Source organism: Canis aureus, chromosome X (assembly GCF_053574225.1).
Source record: "Canis aureus isolate CA01 chromosome X, VMU_Caureus_v.1.0, whole genome shotgun sequence".
In the NCBI taxonomy this organism is placed as follows: domain Eukaryota; kingdom Metazoa; phylum Chordata; class Mammalia; order Carnivora; family Canidae; genus Canis; species Canis aureus.
In genome coordinates, this window is record NC_135649.1 from 5,233,998 (window position 1) to 5,250,874 (window position 16,877).

A 16,877-nucleotide genomic window follows, 5' to 3' on the forward strand; every position below is an offset into this window, starting at 1 on the left:
TCTGCAGTTTGTTCTCACACAATTCAGAAAAACAAATAGTGTGTGTGTGTGTGTGTGTGTGTATGTAAAGGGGAGTGGCTCAAAGAAAATGTGGTAAAATGTCAACATTTAGGGAATGAAGTGAAAAGTATTTAGAAATTCTTCATATTACTCTTGCAATTTTTCTTGAATCTGAATTCATGTCAAGCTAAAACATTAAATAAATTTTTAAAAAAGCTTAGAAGTGACCAATTAACCCCCAGGATGAAGGGAGGGTGTAGAGAGCAGAGGAGAGGCCTGAGGGCCATTAGACAGGCTCAAAGTTGACGGGAGCATTTCCAGGACACAACAGGACAGGAGTCTCTAGGCACATGTGGGCATCCAGGGAACGGTTGCTGTCGTTTTGATAAATTTCAGGTCAAAACTGGAGCCTTCCTTGGACAAAAGACGTGGTGCCAACAGTCTGCAAAGCCCTGCTCACTGTGGTGGACACCAGCTGGTTCACTGAACTCCCTGTGGGTCTGCACTCCTAAGCCAGCCCACAAGGCAGAAACTCTGAGAATCAAAACTCTTTTCAGGTGGAGTCATTTGGGAGAATAGATGGACGGATAGATGGACGGATGGACAAATGGATGGATGGACGGGTGGACAGGTAGGTAGAGAGTTAGGATATGGCTGTTGAGCACTTGTATGGTGGCTAGTTTGAATTGAGATGTGTGGTGAGTGCAAACTACACGGTGGAATACAAAGATTTCATGTGATAAAAAATGTAGAAACACCTCGACAATTGTTAAGTTGATCACCTGTTGAAATCACGTTTGAAATTGATTGGGCGAAATGAGAGCTACTGTTAATTAATTTCATCTGCTTTTTAGCTTTTTCAATGTGGCTATTAGCACTGGCCTAGTGTATTCATGGGTTTGCAAGGTTTCGTACAAATCTCACCTCCTCGGCGAGGTCGTTGCTGCTTGGTCTATGGAGAAGCGCACCCGTGCCTGCCACTCCCCAACTTCCGTCTTTGATTTTGCTGCAAGTTACTTATCACCTCAGACATGCTGCATTTTTTACTTACTAATCTTGTGTCCCTTCGGTCTCCCCTACTGGACTACCCTCCATGAGCGATTTTTGTCTGCTTCGTTCACTCTTGGGTCATCACCCTGACAAAGCATTACTTTGCATAAGTCCTTTCACCTTGGAGACTTAGTAGCTTTTCATATCTTAACTCTTACATATCTGCCCAGCCTTCCTTACTTCTGTCCATCCGTCTGTCTGTCCATCCATTCACCCATCCATCCGTCCCCCCTTCCATCCATCCACAGCGCCAGGCACATAGTAGATACACAAAACATCTTCATTGATTGGATCAATTTTTCAGAATGACTTTTGACCTGTTCCTGAACTGACCGGCACCCAGTTTTGAATTATTTGGGGCTCCAGTTTCTCAAGGACCCCTGACTTTCCCAAATTGGAGAGGAGATGCTTCTCCAATGTGCCCCAGCACCTGCGAGGGTCCACAGTAGAGAGCAAGGTCTTGGGCATGGCCCTCCTCCCCCTCCTCCCTTTCGGCCTTGGATTCAAGGCCAAAGCTCCTAACAAATCTGAGTGAGGGGGAGGGGATAGATACAGGTTCCCAAAAGGCAGACAGCCATCAGGAACTATGTGGGCAGAGAGGCACATTTATGTATGTATGTTTGTGTGTATTTGAGAGAGAGAGCATGAGCACAAGCAAAGGGAGGGGCAGAGGGAGAAGCAGATTCCCCACTGAGCGGGGAGCCCAATGCAGGACTCGATCCCAGGACCTTGGGATCATGACCTGAGCCGAAGGCAGATGCTCAACCCACTTAGCCACCCAGGTGCCCCAAGAAGCACATATATTTAAAAAGTGCTAGTCCGGGGGATCCCTGGGTGGCACAGCAGTTTGGCGCCTGCCTTTGGCCCAGGGCGTGATCCTGGAGACCCGGGATCGAATCCCACATTGGGCTCCCGGAGCATGGAGCCTGCTTCATCCTCTGCCTGTGTCTCTGCCTCTCTCTCTCTGTGTGTGACTATCATAAATAAATAAAAATTAAAAAAATATATTTAAAAAGTGCTAGTCCGTTTCAGTTTTCTTGGACTCCATGTCGACCTACCTCTTTCAGCGATTTGGGCAATCACTGAGTTTTACCTCTAGGAAGGATTTAAAGGTCATATACTCCCCTGGTCCAATCACAGCCTCCAAATAGAATAATCCTACCCAAAAAGAAAAGAAATCTCAGAGAGCCCTCTACTCTTCTTGGCCAGCCCCCTCATTGGAGTGATGGGGCCCAGAGGGCCCAGAGAGAGGAAGGGGCTTGCCCAAGGTCACACATTGAGGCCGCCTCCTCCCAGACATGGGTCCTGTTTCAGGCCAGGGAAGTGGGTGTGGCAAGGCACTGACAAGAGGTGCTTGGGCTACAACCCAGAGAAACAGTCTCAGAGCTAGTGGCTGTGTGGGGATGAGCTGGGCAGATCTGTAAGGGCGCCATGAGCTATGGGTGACCAACGCAGACCCTTTGCTCTACTGTGGATGCTCGCAGGTGGTAGGGCACACTGGGCTGCTCCTCCTCTCTAATTTGGACAGGTTGAGGGTCAGTATAAACCTGGAGCTCAAAGTCATTTTCAAAACAAACTAACAACAAGCAAACATGCCAAGTACTGTGGGTGCAAACAGTTGAGAAACTTAAAGCTTCTTCTAGACAAGACAAACTGTTACTCATTACAAAAATAAGGGTGGGGTGGCCTGCAGTTTTTTTTTCCATAATGAAAATTGGCAAATATGAAGTCAAACATAAAACAGCCCATATGTTTAAATTAAAATAATTCCAAATAACAAGTCCCCGAGGACTACATCTCTGCCCCCACCCCATAATTTCTTTTAAAAAATCTGTTCTATCCTAAATTAGGCGTTGGTACCAACAGAATTAAATATTTACTTTTGCTGAGAACAACTCTTTGTTACTGGGGGCAAGGATGGAGGACAGAAATTCCTTTTTGATAAGCTACCATTTGAGAGCTGCAAATCAAAATCACCCCTATCTCCCTTCTGTGGCCCACACGCTGAAAGCCCAGATGGTGCTCTGTAAGGGCCTGTGAGCCAGGGGGTGGAGCAAACAGCTCCAGGGTGGGCTGAGAGTGGGAATGCCTGAGTCCCGGACTAGCTTGGCCCCGGCATCCTCGTGGGTAAGACCAGGGGTTTCTAAGGGAACTTTCGATTTAACCATTCTTTGGTCCTACATAAATACATATCGATTCCTTTTGTCTTCACCCAAACTTCCAGAACTATTCTTGGCCATATAATAGTCACAGCCCCCACCTACCAAACTAACATGCGCCCCCCACACATTGTCAAGTCTGGTCATTTCAAAAAGAGCAAATTATAATGTGTCCTCTTCAAATATATTTTTTTAAGATTGTATTTATTCATTCATGAGAGACAGAGAGAATCACAGACACAGGCAGAGGGAGAAGCAGGCTCCTCGCAGGGAGCCCGATGTGGGACTCGATCCTGGGACTCCAGGATCACACCCTGAGCAGAAGGCAGACGCTCAACTGCTGAGCCACCCAGGGGTCCCCTTTTCAAATATTTTAAGTAACTTAGAGTTTAGTTTGCAACTCACAGAATCATGCAGTGTCAGGGCTCAAGAGGTCCTTCAGATTTCCCCAGCTGAGTCCTTCATTGTACAGATGGGGAAACAGGCTCAGAGCTAGATCTGGAGCGCACGTTAGCTGACCCCCCAGGTGGCTGTTCTTCCCACTGCAGCTCTAGGGACCCCCGCCCGGACTCAAAGCTGGTTCTAAACAGTGAACCTTCCAAAGGGCAAGCACTAACTGCCATGATTTCCGATATTGGGTTGATTACTTGACCATGCCTACAAATGCTGCGGGCACCTACTTGCACCTCTCCTCCCCACCCAGATGAATAACGAAGCAGAGGCAGGAACATTCCAGCGAAGGACAGAGACGGCGCCGCTCGGCATAAGGACCCAGTACTGAATACTCATCCTCAACGAGATCCTTATGTAACCACCCCTGGCAAATCTGGCTTTCCTCAACAAAAGGAACAGGGGATGGGGGGACACCTCAATCGGTGTGTAAGCCAGTTCGAAGCAAACCAGCACTCATCTCTCCATAAAGTAGAGGGACAGCCCAAGCTCCCAGCAACATACTCCTTTCCAAAAGGTTCTACCTTGAGGGTGGGGGGACGGGCATAACCAGATCTGCAAGTGTGTGGTACTGCACAGCAAGTGGCCCGGCAAGGCCAGGACATCCTCTGAGGGTTCAAATGCCTTCCCAAACCTGCTCTCCACCCTCTCAGCTGATTTTCAGGACCTGAGCATCCATTTGGGCCAGGTTAATCCAATGACAGGGTTATCTTTAAGAGAGGTAAAAAGCCCTTATTGTAAGGAGCCAGAGGGCCTGGAAGAGCATAGGCCCAGCAGGGGCCAAGGACATGCCCTCATGCTCATCTGTGCTCCTGCACATCCCCGCTCAGAGCCTTAGTTTACCCATCTGTGAGTCATGAGCCCTCCTGGCTTTGCCATGAGAAGGCTTTCTGCATTTGTAGGGTTGGACGCGGATGACGGAGGGGGTTCTCAGAATCACACCCGGCAGACCCCTCCCCTCCTCCTGAGGCTTCTCTCCAAAGAGAACATGAGGCTCCCAACCCTCAGGACAGGGTCCTGGCCAGGCCCCCAGCCAGGCCCACCACCTAGTTCTCACAAGGAGCTGGCCAGACCTTTTTAGTTATTTCGGGGGGAGCCAAAGACCCACTTTGACCTCCTGATGCCAGGTGTGACAGTGGGAATGTAGAAAACCAAACCAAATCATTGGCCTTCTCAGATCCCATTTGCTAACCTCTGTAGCAGGCAGATATGGAATCTCCTCCAGGGCCCTAGGCCAGACACACACAGCCAGGCCCCACTCAGCAGCTGCACAAGCAGGATCTCTAAGCATGCAAGGCCTGCAGAACTGTCGAGATCGCATAAACACTGCCTGCCTTCCCAAGCCAGAGAGACTCTTTTGTGCTAGTTTGCTTGGGTGTAACTCACACAATGATCAAACAAAGGGAAAAAAGGACTTTAGACCTGATTTTCCTTTGTTAAATTTCTCAGGTCAAATGAGAAGGCAACATGAAGAGTGACCAGTGACCCTAAAGAGAGCAACCCAAGAGTGTGTCCTGAGCCTGATGTCTACAAGACCATCTCACCGATTCCAGCTCTTTTGAATCTCCCACGATGCCATTAGGCTGGGCAGGACTGGCATTCCTGCATCCCCATCTGTCCACCGAAGACACTGCTCAGGTAGGTTTAGGGATTTGCCAAGAATCCCACAGCTGTTCAGTGACCTTTGCTGGAAGGCAAAGCTCATTATTCTTCCCACCACATCATGGTGTTTCTATAGCCATGTGGTAACAGGGATGACCGAACAATCTGCATAGCCCCAGGCACTACATCGAGGTTTCTTAACCCGTCTCAAAGATCCCTGAGGGAATCATGGATAGGCTTCCAGAAAGATCCATGAACCCCGGAAATTAAATGCAACATTGCATATTCTTGTGTGGTGGTCCTTAGACCACAACTTTCATCAGATTCCTAAAGAAGTGTGTGACCCACAAAAGGCAGGGAGCCATCCCAGCTCCAGTGAGACAGGAATAATTTTTGGTATGATTTGGGGCTCAGGAGACGGGCTGGAGTCGGCCTCCCTGGGGGCAAGCTCAGGAGAGCCCTGGCAGCCAGGTGGTCCTGGCTGTTCTCCAATCTCATGAACAGAACAGCTTTACGCAGGGCACAGTGCCACTTTGGTGGGTGGGGGGTGTCCAAAAGGACCTCCGCAAGCCCTGAACACCTCCCACCGGTGTCCTACAGAGCAGATGCTCTCCAAAGCGTGGCAACCCCAGCATCCCATAATTCAAGTCAGAGGTTCCAGATTCTCCCAAGAAAGGGAATCACACTAAAGACAAACAGGGCTGAGGAGGGCAGGGGTTGCCCAGGACCCAGGAAGTGCAAGGTGGGGGCACTGAACCCATATATGCTCTGCTCAGGATTTTGCCAAGAGCCAACCCATAGATGTGACCGAAGAGGCCAGAAAGCCTGTCCCCGGCCATGTGGGGAGCAAGGGCTCCAGAGCCAGCCCTCTGTCTGGGTACCACCTTCCTGAAAGGATGTGGTGAGGATGAGAGAGACAACATCAGCTTCTAGTCCTCAACTTCTGGAGTGACACGCGCTCTCGAAGGCAACGTGCGTCTCCTTCCTGAGACGAAAGGAAGAGCCACTTCTCTGCCCCTGAGACAGGTGCACACATGAGAGGAAAAGTCCGGCTCTCCTGCACAACCTGCTGACCTGGGGCTCAGCCTCCTGCTGTGGACTCCGGATAGCACCGGGCAGGGGGAGCAAAGGATGCTCTGCCCCTGAGACAGGTGCACACATGAGAGGAAAAGTCCAGCTCTCCTGCACAACCTGCTGACCTGGGGCTCAGCCTCCTGCTGTGGACTCCGGATAGCACTGGGCAGGGGGAGCAAAGGACGCTCTGAGGGCCTCCAGCCCCGGGTCCGGGTCCGAGGATCCAGACCTCCCCACAGCCCCAGAGAGGGGACCAGCCTCGGGCTCCCACACCCACTGCTGCTGTTCAGCCAGAGAGGACAGACGAGGTTTGTAGGGCTGCCAAGGGGCTGTCACTCTGGGGAGATGCAGGGAGGAGGAGGGAGGGAAGCCCTTGGGGAGGCTCCCAGTGAGGGGAGCCCTTGGGTTTAGACTTTCTTGGTGTCGCCTGGGGAGTAGACCATGGGGAGCTCTAGCTTGACCTCCCTGGGGCTGCAGGCCCACCACCCAGCCTTGGAGAATGCCAGGCAGGGTCCCCGTCACGCTCCAGGGCGACGCACAGGCCACAGGCGGGGTGACAGGAGCACCGTGACCCTCCTCCGTATTGTCAGGGCTGTGGCTGCCACTAACCCAGTCTCGCTCTTTATCCCGGCACTGGGGTGTGCCTGGAAACAACCAGATCGTGTTCACTTTCATTCAAATAGCAGCACCAAGATTTGAACACCAAGTGTGTCAACTTTGACTCCTTATCCCTAAAATGAACTTTAGAGTGGCAGCGAAATGAAATGGCATACACTTCCTTGAGCTTTTGTGACAACATGTTCACGTACCAAACTGCGAAGAAAATGTAGTAATTAGAGGTTAAATTAATCCTTGACAGACAAGTGTTTTAGTAACACTGTGGCCTCCTCCCCAAACCTAGCATAACGCGTGCCAGGCCTTCACGTGACGCTGGCAACCACACCACAAACTACCGTCCCACTTAAAATTCCGAGGTCGGCGCTGGAACTTCCAGAGGCAGATATTAACACTGAGATCTCATTAAGAACAAAACCCAAACAATCCCCAAAACTGCCAACAGAGCCCACCCAGCCAAGCCCTCCAAGGGCCCGGCTGCCCGACTGTCCATCATCAGCTGGAAAACAAGACCAGACACACTCCTTTCTGAGCGCCTCCCCCCAAAGTCCCAGGCCCCAGATTGCTCCTTAACTTATAACCTGCTGGCTTCACCAGTTTAGCCTGATTCCAAGGCGCCCTGAGGAGACCCATAAGCCATGCACGCCACGAGCCCACCTCTTCTGCTCTTCCTCAAAAGGAGAGGTCTGTGTGCCCACAGGAGGGGTGCAAAGTGGATGTTCCGGACTCAGATGGTTGACCCAAGAGTCAGTGTCCCCTCGGGAAAGTTGGACCCCACCCTGGGCCTCATATTTGTCTTCTGTAAAGTCATAAGGCTTAACTCTTCCAGCTAGAAAGTTCTCCATCTTTCAGTACAGGAGTTTGTAGGTGAGTTGGGGGCATCCATGCCAACCGTGGGCAGGAACTGTACTCAATAGACTAATGGGGCCATACAAAGGAAGGCAGAAGGGCTTCCACCTCCTCCCCTCTTGTGTCACTGAGCCTCTAGAAGAAGTTAGGGGTAGGGAGTTTCAAGTTCAAACACGGGGCAAAATACGAAAGCAGGTGCCACTCGCTAACTCATGCCCCGTGGCATCCAGTGGCCTTTCCTGGAATGGAGAGAAATGTGTCCTGATGGCCTGGGGTCCAGGTGCTCGGACAGGTGGAGGGAAGGGGGAGACACAATGGCCAGCTGGCCAGGCCCCCTTCTAGCATGATGGAATCCTGCGCTCAGCCCCATCCTCCTCTGGGCCTCATGGAAGAGTTCTGTGCTCAGAAAACAGCATCACCCAAACCCCCACTTAATGGCTATTTACTGGGCATAGCAAGAAGCAGGGCACCCCGGGAGGGGAAGGAAGCTGAGCCCCCCACCCGAGGAAATGAGGAGATTTCCAAGCTGAGACCCAGGTGGCAGAGAAAGGGGCGCTGGCTGCCCCCCGGGGTCAGAGCAGGACTGGGTTGCTATGGGTGAGCTCCTCCTCCACCACTGTCCAGAAGAGCCCCCCCACCATGGTGTGGGCCAGGGAGGGAAGGGAGCTCTGAAGCTGCGGTTCCTGGGAGGACCCGAGGAACCCTTCTAGGCAAGGAAAGTTCTCGCAGACTTTGCAAAGGGCTTTTTCTTTCTGGTGCTCCTTAGGCCCTGTCTCTGGAGGCTTTTACTCTGGGGAGCCCATCGTCAGCAAAGTCCCTCACTGTGCCTCACCCTGGGAGATGTTTTGGGGTTGTGACAAATGTGATTGCTTTGGAAAATCTGAAGAGGTCAGATCCTAGGTGGGGGGGGGGGGACTTGAGGCCCAAAGGAAATCAGGGAGGCTCTGTAAACAGGGGGAATAAAGAAAGCAACAGGGTGGGGGAGGGAAGAAACACAACTCTCTTGCTTCCAACCCTCCCCTTGCATAAAATGCAAGGGCTGGTCATTCGGAGCAGGACACCCCTGGGACCATGCGTCCCCAGTGCCCGCAGGTAAAGACTGTATACCACATGCTACTGTTCCTCGCCTCCACGGGACCCCTGACCAACTGCCCAATGGCTCTGTGGGGCCCTTTCTTCCTTTGCTACTGTTGCAGCCAAGTGACAACAGTGACAACAGCAACAAGTAATAAACCTTGCCAGAGAATCCCATCAGGTGCATGCAGATTCAGGAAGCTTCCCTGCTCGAGACCTGAAGATTTTTCAGGACTCAGTGTCTGCAAAATCAGACTGCTTCCAAGTGAGCTTCAAGAGGCTTCTTTCCTGCCATACAGCTGACTGATGCTGCCTAGGTTACCCTGGGTGGCGGCGCTGGGAGGGGGCTGATGGGAATCAGTTTTATTGTGCTGGTGCATAGTAACAGGCTCCTGCTCCCCGCCATCTATCTCCCTCCCTGGCCACATCTGTCTGCTCCAACAAACACTCAGCCTTTTCTGCTTGGATAAGGAGATTTTCTAGTTACATCCATTATATGTGTATCAACATTTATGGCAGCGAGATAATTGCCAAAGAGCTCAGAGGATAAAAGGTCCTTCTTCATAATGTTCGCACCCACCCCCCACGTTTAAAAAAAATCAATATTAAAATCAAGCAGGACAGTGGCAGATTCTCGCATGGCCGCTGTGTCCTCAAAGTTGGAAATGTGATTTAAAAAAGACGACCAAACACCTAGCTGGAAGAGGAAGAAAAGAAAAGGTTCAACGGTGAGTTCAGAGCCCAGACTCCAGCGAGGGTGGCGTGAGTGCAGACGGAAGGCCTTTTTGTCCTTGAAACCTTTGCTAAATAACTGCAAAGCAGCAAATCTGCTCTCTATTAGATGAGTCCTTTGGAAACATGCCAGTCTAATTTCAAAGAGTTTAGATCCTGTTATCTGTAAACCAACTCAATGATTAGGAGGCCTGAGATCCCCAGATTACAGGTACAGGACTAGAAGCCTTCCAGAATGCCTCCCAGCCTCCACCCTCTCTGCTTCTGGGGGAGAAGTTCACACCACCAGCAAAAGACACAGAGAAGGAGCACTTCTCACTTTCATATTGTTTTGCTTGGCCTTCTGCCATTTTTTTTTTCTACTCTGTCTTTTTGCTGTCCCTCCAAAGCTCAGCCCCATCTCTTTGTCTGTGTGGCCACTTTCCCCAAAGGTGTTTTTCTTTCCCCGAAAAATGACTATTTCATTTACAAATTGCATTGTGTTCGAGCTGGAAGGAACTCAGACTCTCAGGTCATGAGGGGGCGGTGGGGTAGGCAGGAGAAGCAAGGAGCCGGGACGGACTTGCCCAAGATCACTCAGCTAATTAGTGGAGAAAGTATTCTAGAATACAAGTTTGCCAGCTCCTGGGCTAATTATCTCTCCAATGCACCGCTGCAGAAAAAAAAAAAAAAAAAAAAGAGGGGGGAAGAAAAAGAAAATCCGACTCTTTAAAAAAATAAAAAAGAAAAAAAAGGTTAACTGCATAGAGGAAGCCCCTTTAAAGAAGAAGCGTCGTCCAACTATTGACAGAACCACTGGTCTAAGATCAGTTTCTGCCCAATTCATAAGCCTGGAGAGTCACTGAGTTTCCTAGGGATGATCTATTAACAGGTGCATTTTAAGCCTTAGGTGATTTGCTTAAAATTGGGGGAGAGGGGGATGATATTAAACATGCTGGCCAGGCTTGAAAAAAAGTCCCTTTCCTTATTGAAAAGGATCAACAATAGTCAATCTCTTACCTCAAGGTGCCCTGAATGTGTAGCCCCCACCCCCACCCCAGCAACAGGCTATTTCCTGGTTGAGTTTAAAAATTCAATGACGTTCCTGTTTCAACCCACACATCTGTGTCACTGTCAGCGTCAGTGGCAGGAAAACAGACGAAGTCACCCTTTGCTAATGATTTCCTAACATGGAATTTCCTTGTATCTCCTCAAGCCTTTCTTCTTCTAAAGCCAAACTGTTTTCCCCCCCTCTCAAACACACTGTACTGCAGGAAAACTAAAATGGTCACGGCCGGAAGGGATGATTTCTAAGGAGATCTTATAAGGAAGCGCTGCAGATCTTTGTGATATTTTTAATGTGTGTGCGTTGGGGGGGTGGGGTGGGGGAGAGCTGCTAGTTTTTCTAAAGCCAATGTGAACAAAACGGAGAGATTTTTCTCCCAGGCATCTGGGAATATCTCAACCCCTCTCCTGCCTCCCTCTTCCCAAGTTCCACTTTGAGCAACATTCTTTTATCAGTATTAAAGGAGACACACGCACGGTCTGCTCGCGTGGGGACCAGGGGGACAGAGGGCAGGGCAGCACCCAGAGTAGCGGACAGGCGGGTGGAGGACCAGCAAAGCACAAAGCCATGGAGGAGCCCATCTCCTCTCTGGTCTGGAGACCATCCCATTTTAATATGCCAACTGGTCATCTAGAGAAAAGAGGGATGTTACTTTAAGGCAAAGAAGCTGATTAGCTGCTCTGGCTGGCAGCAAACAGCTGGTCTGTCCGGCAGGTTCAAGGCCATTTCAGCTACTCTCTTATGGAGGCACCATATGTTCCATCTCGCACATCAGCAGCTTTATTTTCCAATGATCTTGCTCCAGAAGGGAAGCACAAAAGGGGGAGGAGAAGGTAGAAGCCGCGGTTTACCCTTTGAGTACTTTCTCGTGGTTGTAGGTGCAGTTGGGATGTGTGTGTGTGTGGGGGGGGGGCGGTGAGGGGGACGGGACGTTAGGGCTTCACCTTCGATTCCAAAAATGAGAGAACAAATGTCTGACCAACACTGTCGCATAACGTCCAGAGATGGGAGTGGAGTGGATGGGGGGAAACAGGCAAAAAGGTACAAATAATTTGCTGCCCGTGAGATTAAATGGGAAGGGGGTCGAAGGCGGCAAGAGATCGGGAGATCGAGATCAGATCGGGAGAAATCTGACTTCGCTCTTTGGACCCCGCCCCCTTCTCCTTATTTGTCAAGTTTTCTTATTGTCAGTATTCCTTTCCCCAACAGAACAAACTTTACGAGTGGAGCGGACGGCTTTGGCGAGGGCGGTGGGGGCGGAGGCGGGGCAGGCCGACGGGTGGCGAAAGGTTACTTCTAACAGGTTTAACATTCCTCGCTGCAGTCTGAGTGCCCACGAGTTGGGGGGGCAGGGAGGGCAGGTGTAGGGGATACGGCCCCGCTAAATTCTCAATCCAACTAATGCCGGTAGCCCACGCGTCCTGGACACCCCCAACTATCCCGCGCTGGGTCCGCGCAGAGGCGACACAGCGACCCACGGTCCGGAGGTGCTTCCCCGTCCCCGCGGCCCGCCTAGGCTGCGCGAACCTCCGAGGCGGCGGTTCCGACTCCCTCCGGGCCTCCAAACAAAGGGGGACCGCGGAGCATTTAAGCCCCGGAGTGGGGGGGAAGGGGGGCTGCGGGGATGGTGGCCGGCGGGAGGGCGCAGGAAGGAGTGAGGAGCATAGCCGCAGGGTGGCGAAAGCCTCACAGTCACGGCCGTCGTCTCAGCCACCCGCCGGCGCGACAGCCGCCCGGAGCCGGGAGGTGAGGGGCCCGGGCTGCAAAGCGAAACCGAGGAAAGGGCGCCCCCTATGCCCGCGCCCGGCGAGCGCAGCGGCGAGCCGCATCTGCCCTTCCCGCGGAGCGTGCTCGGCCTCTGCGTCCTCCCGTTCGCCGCGCAGCCCGCGGGGCCGTCCCGGCCGCTGGAACCCCGGGGGTCCGCCGCGGGCAGGCGGGGCGCGCGGTGGGCGCCAGGAGCTCGAGGGCTCCCCACGCCTGCTGGGGTGCCCGGGGACGGTCTTCGCAACACAGCCCCCTCCCCCACCGCCTACACTTGCCCTCCTGTCCCGAACGGCTCGAGGCCACTGGGAGGCAGCCGCCCCCGCCCCCTGTCTCTGCGTCCCTTTCCCCCTTCCCTCTCTCCAGCCTCCTGGGAAACAAAGGGGCTTTTTATAAAGCGGATTGTTGGCGGCTGCGGCGGCGGGGGTAGGAGGGAGGGGGGATCTATAAAGACAAGAAGAGGTGGGGTGGGGGGAGAAGCTGCGCGGCCTCCGGGAGCCCCAAGCGGTCCGGCGGCCGGGAAGCCCCCGCGGGTGCGCGGCCCACCCCGCCCGGCCCGTGGGCACTCGGGCGGCGGCCCGCGTCTGCCAAGGGTTGGGCTGCGCCGCTGCGATGCTGCCCGCCGGCTCGCCGCAGCTGCCCGGGAGGGAACACGATCGCCGAGGCCGCGGGGCAGGGGCGGTGGGGACCGCACGGCTCCCGCGGGGTTCTCCCCGGGGAGACTCGGGCCCTCTCCCCGCCAACTCTTTCGAAATTGCTTGGGCTCGGGGAGACTTTGCGTCTTTGTTCCAGCACGGCCGCCTCTCGTACGCTCGGCTCGCTCGCCCTCACAGACAATGTCCCGGGGCCGGCCTCGGTCGGCTACCCGCAAGCGACACGTTCGCGGTGGGGACGGCACCCCGGGGGGATTCCTTCTGCTGCCAAACAACGACGACAAGCCACCCTAGCAAGTGGAGTCCCTGCTCCCCACGTCCCCCAGCCATCCTGTGCTCCCTCCCGCGCACACACTCACACCCACACTCGGGGTGCCTGGCTCAGCCGCACTGAGCTGCGCGAGCACCGTGGGGCTGAGCCCCCAGCCCGAGGTGCGTCAGTTTGCTCGGGTTCCGACGACTTCAGGGCAGTTTTCTGGCAGGCTAATCCTATTAGCGTCTGCTCAGTCCGCGTTTAATCACGGATCAAAATCAGACGGTACGGCCAGCTTTCCAAGTGGCTTCGGACACACTGCATCGGGACACAGTCTAGCCGAGCCAACTGGCCCAGAAAAGTATTTGGCGGCGCTCCGGGGGGCTTCCCGCCCGCCCTTGCCGGCGCCGGGCGCCGGGCTCTGCCGCCGCTCCGAGGCCTGGGAGCTCCGAGCGCGGGGGCGCCGGGAGCTCCGGGCAGGAGCCCAGTCGGGGCTGCCTTGAGCCGCCAGCTTCGCTCGGGGCTGCTCTCCAGAGGAGGATTTGGCAGGGGAGGGAGCGCCAGGCAGCGGGCTCGGCGCACGCACACTCCACACTCCCGCTCAGTGGCGGCAAAGCGGGTTGGGGTGTGTGTGTGTGTACGGGGGGCGGTGGAATCCTTTGCCCAGCGCCCACTGTCCACCGGCCCAGGCTCAGGGAGCTGGCATGCGATGGGAGCGTCGCCGGTGGCATCCGGGCGCCAGCGGCCCGGGGGGGCGCCGGAACGGAGTGAGAGCCTCCCGGTGAGCCCGGCGGGGCCAGAGAAGCCCGGGTGGCTCGCGCCCCTCTGCCTTCCGCTCCCACCCCCTGCCTGCCCCGCCGCCCTCGGCACTTCACTGCCCCCGCCCGATTCCAGACACCCGATGGGCGCCGGAGAGCGGGCAGAGGCCGAAGTCCCGGGCGACGGGAGCTGCGCTCAGGCCGGCCACGGCCAGTTCGAGAAGGGGGCCGGCCGCGCGGAGCGCCAGGTGGGCCGTGTGCTCGCAGCAAACTTTGGGGTCCCTTAGATCCTCCGCGACGGGAACCACCAGTGCGGGCCACAAGTGCACCCCGGAGCCCCCAGAGCGGCCGGACCTCCCGCTCCCGCCCTCAGCCTTACCGTGCTGCGGAGCTCCCTCGGCGGCGGCGGGGGCAGTGCCCGAGGGGCGGGCGGCCGCCGGCGCAGGCAGCCTGGCCTCGGGCACCCGCCGAGCGGCCCGGCCCGGTTGCGGATCACCCCCTGGCTAGCGGCCGGTGCCCCCGCGCCCGCCCGCCGCCGGCTGCTTCAGCTCGCGGCCAAGTTCATGCCGGCGGCGCTGCAGTGGCGGCCTCAATCTGCTCGCTCCATTCCCACCGCCCGGCTCCGCGCCGCGCGCCCGGAAGGTGGAGTTTCGGGGGTTTAAGTTACTGATAGGCATTTCTCACTGCTGTGTCACTCGGGGAGGAGGAGACACGCACGCCGCACACTCACACACCCTCACACTCACGGCGACGAGCGGCTCCGGCCTTAAAGGGGAAGCTGCGCTGCCCCGCCCGCGACCCCGGCAGCCCCGAGCCCCGAAACGCCGAGTTTCCAGGCCGGATTGGGCCGGGGCAGCGGAAGCGCGGCGGCCGCCCCAGGGGCCTCCCCGGCCCTCCTGCCACTCTTCGAAAGGGAAAGCGGCCGCGGGCTGGCTTCCCTGCGGTCGCCTCGGTCCTCCGGTCCACTGGAGCCGAGGCAGCCGCGGAGGGCGGAGGGGAGGACGGGGGCCGCCGCCGCACTTACCTCGGAGGCTCGGCGCGCAGCAGGAGGTGGTCGGCGCCCTCGGCGGCAGGTGGCCCGTCTAGACGGTGCGCTGATAGGGAGGAGCGACAGCGGGGTGACCGAGAGCCCCTGGGCATGAGCGGATGGAGCTCGCCCGAGGGCAGCAGGAAGAGCCCTGCGCGCTCGGGAAACCCGCACGCGGCAGGTAGCCTTCCCGCGTCTGGGCAGAGCAGGCTGGAGAGCCGCGCGCGCCCCTGACAGACGGAGAGCAGCGGGGAGAGCGGGAGCGCCAGCACTCACCAGCGACAGGGCTAGACAGCGCGCGAGACTGGCAGACACCGAGAGGGGCAGAGGGAAAGACGGAAATCGACAGAGGCACGGGCAGACCGACAGAAAAGGACAGAGACAGGGGGCTAGAGGGACACCAGGGGAGAGAGTGGAGGGACCCAGAACGACAGCAGGTCCCTGGGAGACACCGGAGCGGCACAGGGCAGGGAGTCTCACCATAAACTAGCCTGTCCAATCCACTCCAACCCGCAGGACACACACCCCTTTCCTATTCTGAGCGGAGACTGACCCCAGGGCTGGGGGCTGGAACCCCCTCCTCCCTCGCCCTGGGGGGGGGGCGCTCACCTTCAGTGGTGGCTGTTGGGTGGGTAGCGCCTGTCCCACTGGCGCTGCGTCTGCTAGCTGGCTCTCGCCCGGACAGCCAAGCCGACCTGCTGTGACGGCAGTGGGGACCAGTGCTCTCAGGTGGCAGCTACAGAACTGCACCCACCAGCCTAGTGTCCTCCTTCCCCCCTCCCGTCCCCCGCTCTCTCCCTCATCCCCTCCTCCACTGCCCGTCAGCACCCCCACCAGCACCCCCACCCCACCTCCGCGCAGACCTTGTCTGTGCTGCCCGCCACTATGCCCAGCCAGGAGCCCAGGCGCGCCAGCCAGGCTCCCGCCCCACCGGCCCGGGCGGTGGAAGCCCCTTCCCGAGCTGGGCGCAGCGGTCCGCTCTCTGCCAGGGGTTACCCTGGGGCAGACACCTGCGGCTTCTGCAAGAACATGAGTTCCTTGTGAACCGCCCGCCGGCAGGAGCGCGCTCTCCGCCCTCTGCCCTCGTGCGGAGGCCGGCGGCTCCCCTCCCCCCACACCCGGGTACTGGCCTGCGCCCCTTCTCCAGGATCCCCGGCGGGGTCCGTTTCCTAACCTGGACTTCCTGGCTGGTAGCCGCCGCTGGGGCTGAGCTCGGCCCACGGACGCCGGCCGCGTCTCGTCCGACAGCAGCAGCGCAGGCGAAGCCCCAGAGCCCAATCACAGCTCCTGGCCGCACCTCGGAGTAGCTAGCGACCTGTCTCCACCACATCTGGTCGCACTCGGCCCAGCCGCGGGCCAGGAATAAAGGGGTGGGCCCGCCGCCCACTCGGCCCCTCCTTCTCCCTGCGCCCACGCCCTCGGCCCTCGGAAAGCGCTGGGGCCCCCTATGAGAACCAACCAAAGTCCCTTCGTGGGCTACGTAGGCGAGATGGAGCTGGGCGCCTGCCTCCGAGAGCGTTTCCCAAAGTTCCCAGGCTGAGCTGCGCCGTCAGCGCCTACCGTGAGGCACAGGTGTCAGACTCCCTCTCCGGAGCCCCCGGTGCGCCAGGGCGAGCCTGGCCCCACCAGGCGCCTTGCGGCTGCAGGGCTCAGGCCCGGCTGTTGGATAGGAATCCACCTTGGCCGGGTCCAGAGGAGGCTGCTCTGGAGAGGGCCAGCGGCCTGGAGAAGTTACCCCTCTCTGCTGAAGGAACCCATCGCACCCCCTACCTTCA

At 56.6% G+C, this 16,877-nt stretch overlaps 1 protein-coding gene across 11 annotated transcripts in view; it reads right to left on the minus strand.

Moving 5' to 3' along the window:
* Positions 1-16,442, minus strand: part of MAMLD1 (mastermind like domain containing 1) — a 122,112-nt gene extending 105,670 nt beyond the window's left edge. For 3 of the 11 annotated variants that reach the window (XM_077889778.1, XM_077889776.1, XM_077889777.1), the window contains exon 1: positions 14,455-14,728. The gene's annotated coding sequence lies outside the window, so the exon portion shown is untranslated. Of the gene's footprint in view, positions 1-14,454; positions 14,729-15,099; positions 15,170-15,711; positions 15,801-15,965; positions 16,120-16,276 lie in introns of those variants that run through there. The other 8 variants (XM_077889772.1, XM_077889775.1, XM_077889768.1 and 5 more) reach the window with 5 other exon arrangements.
* Positions 16,443-16,877: the final 435 nt, after the last annotated feature.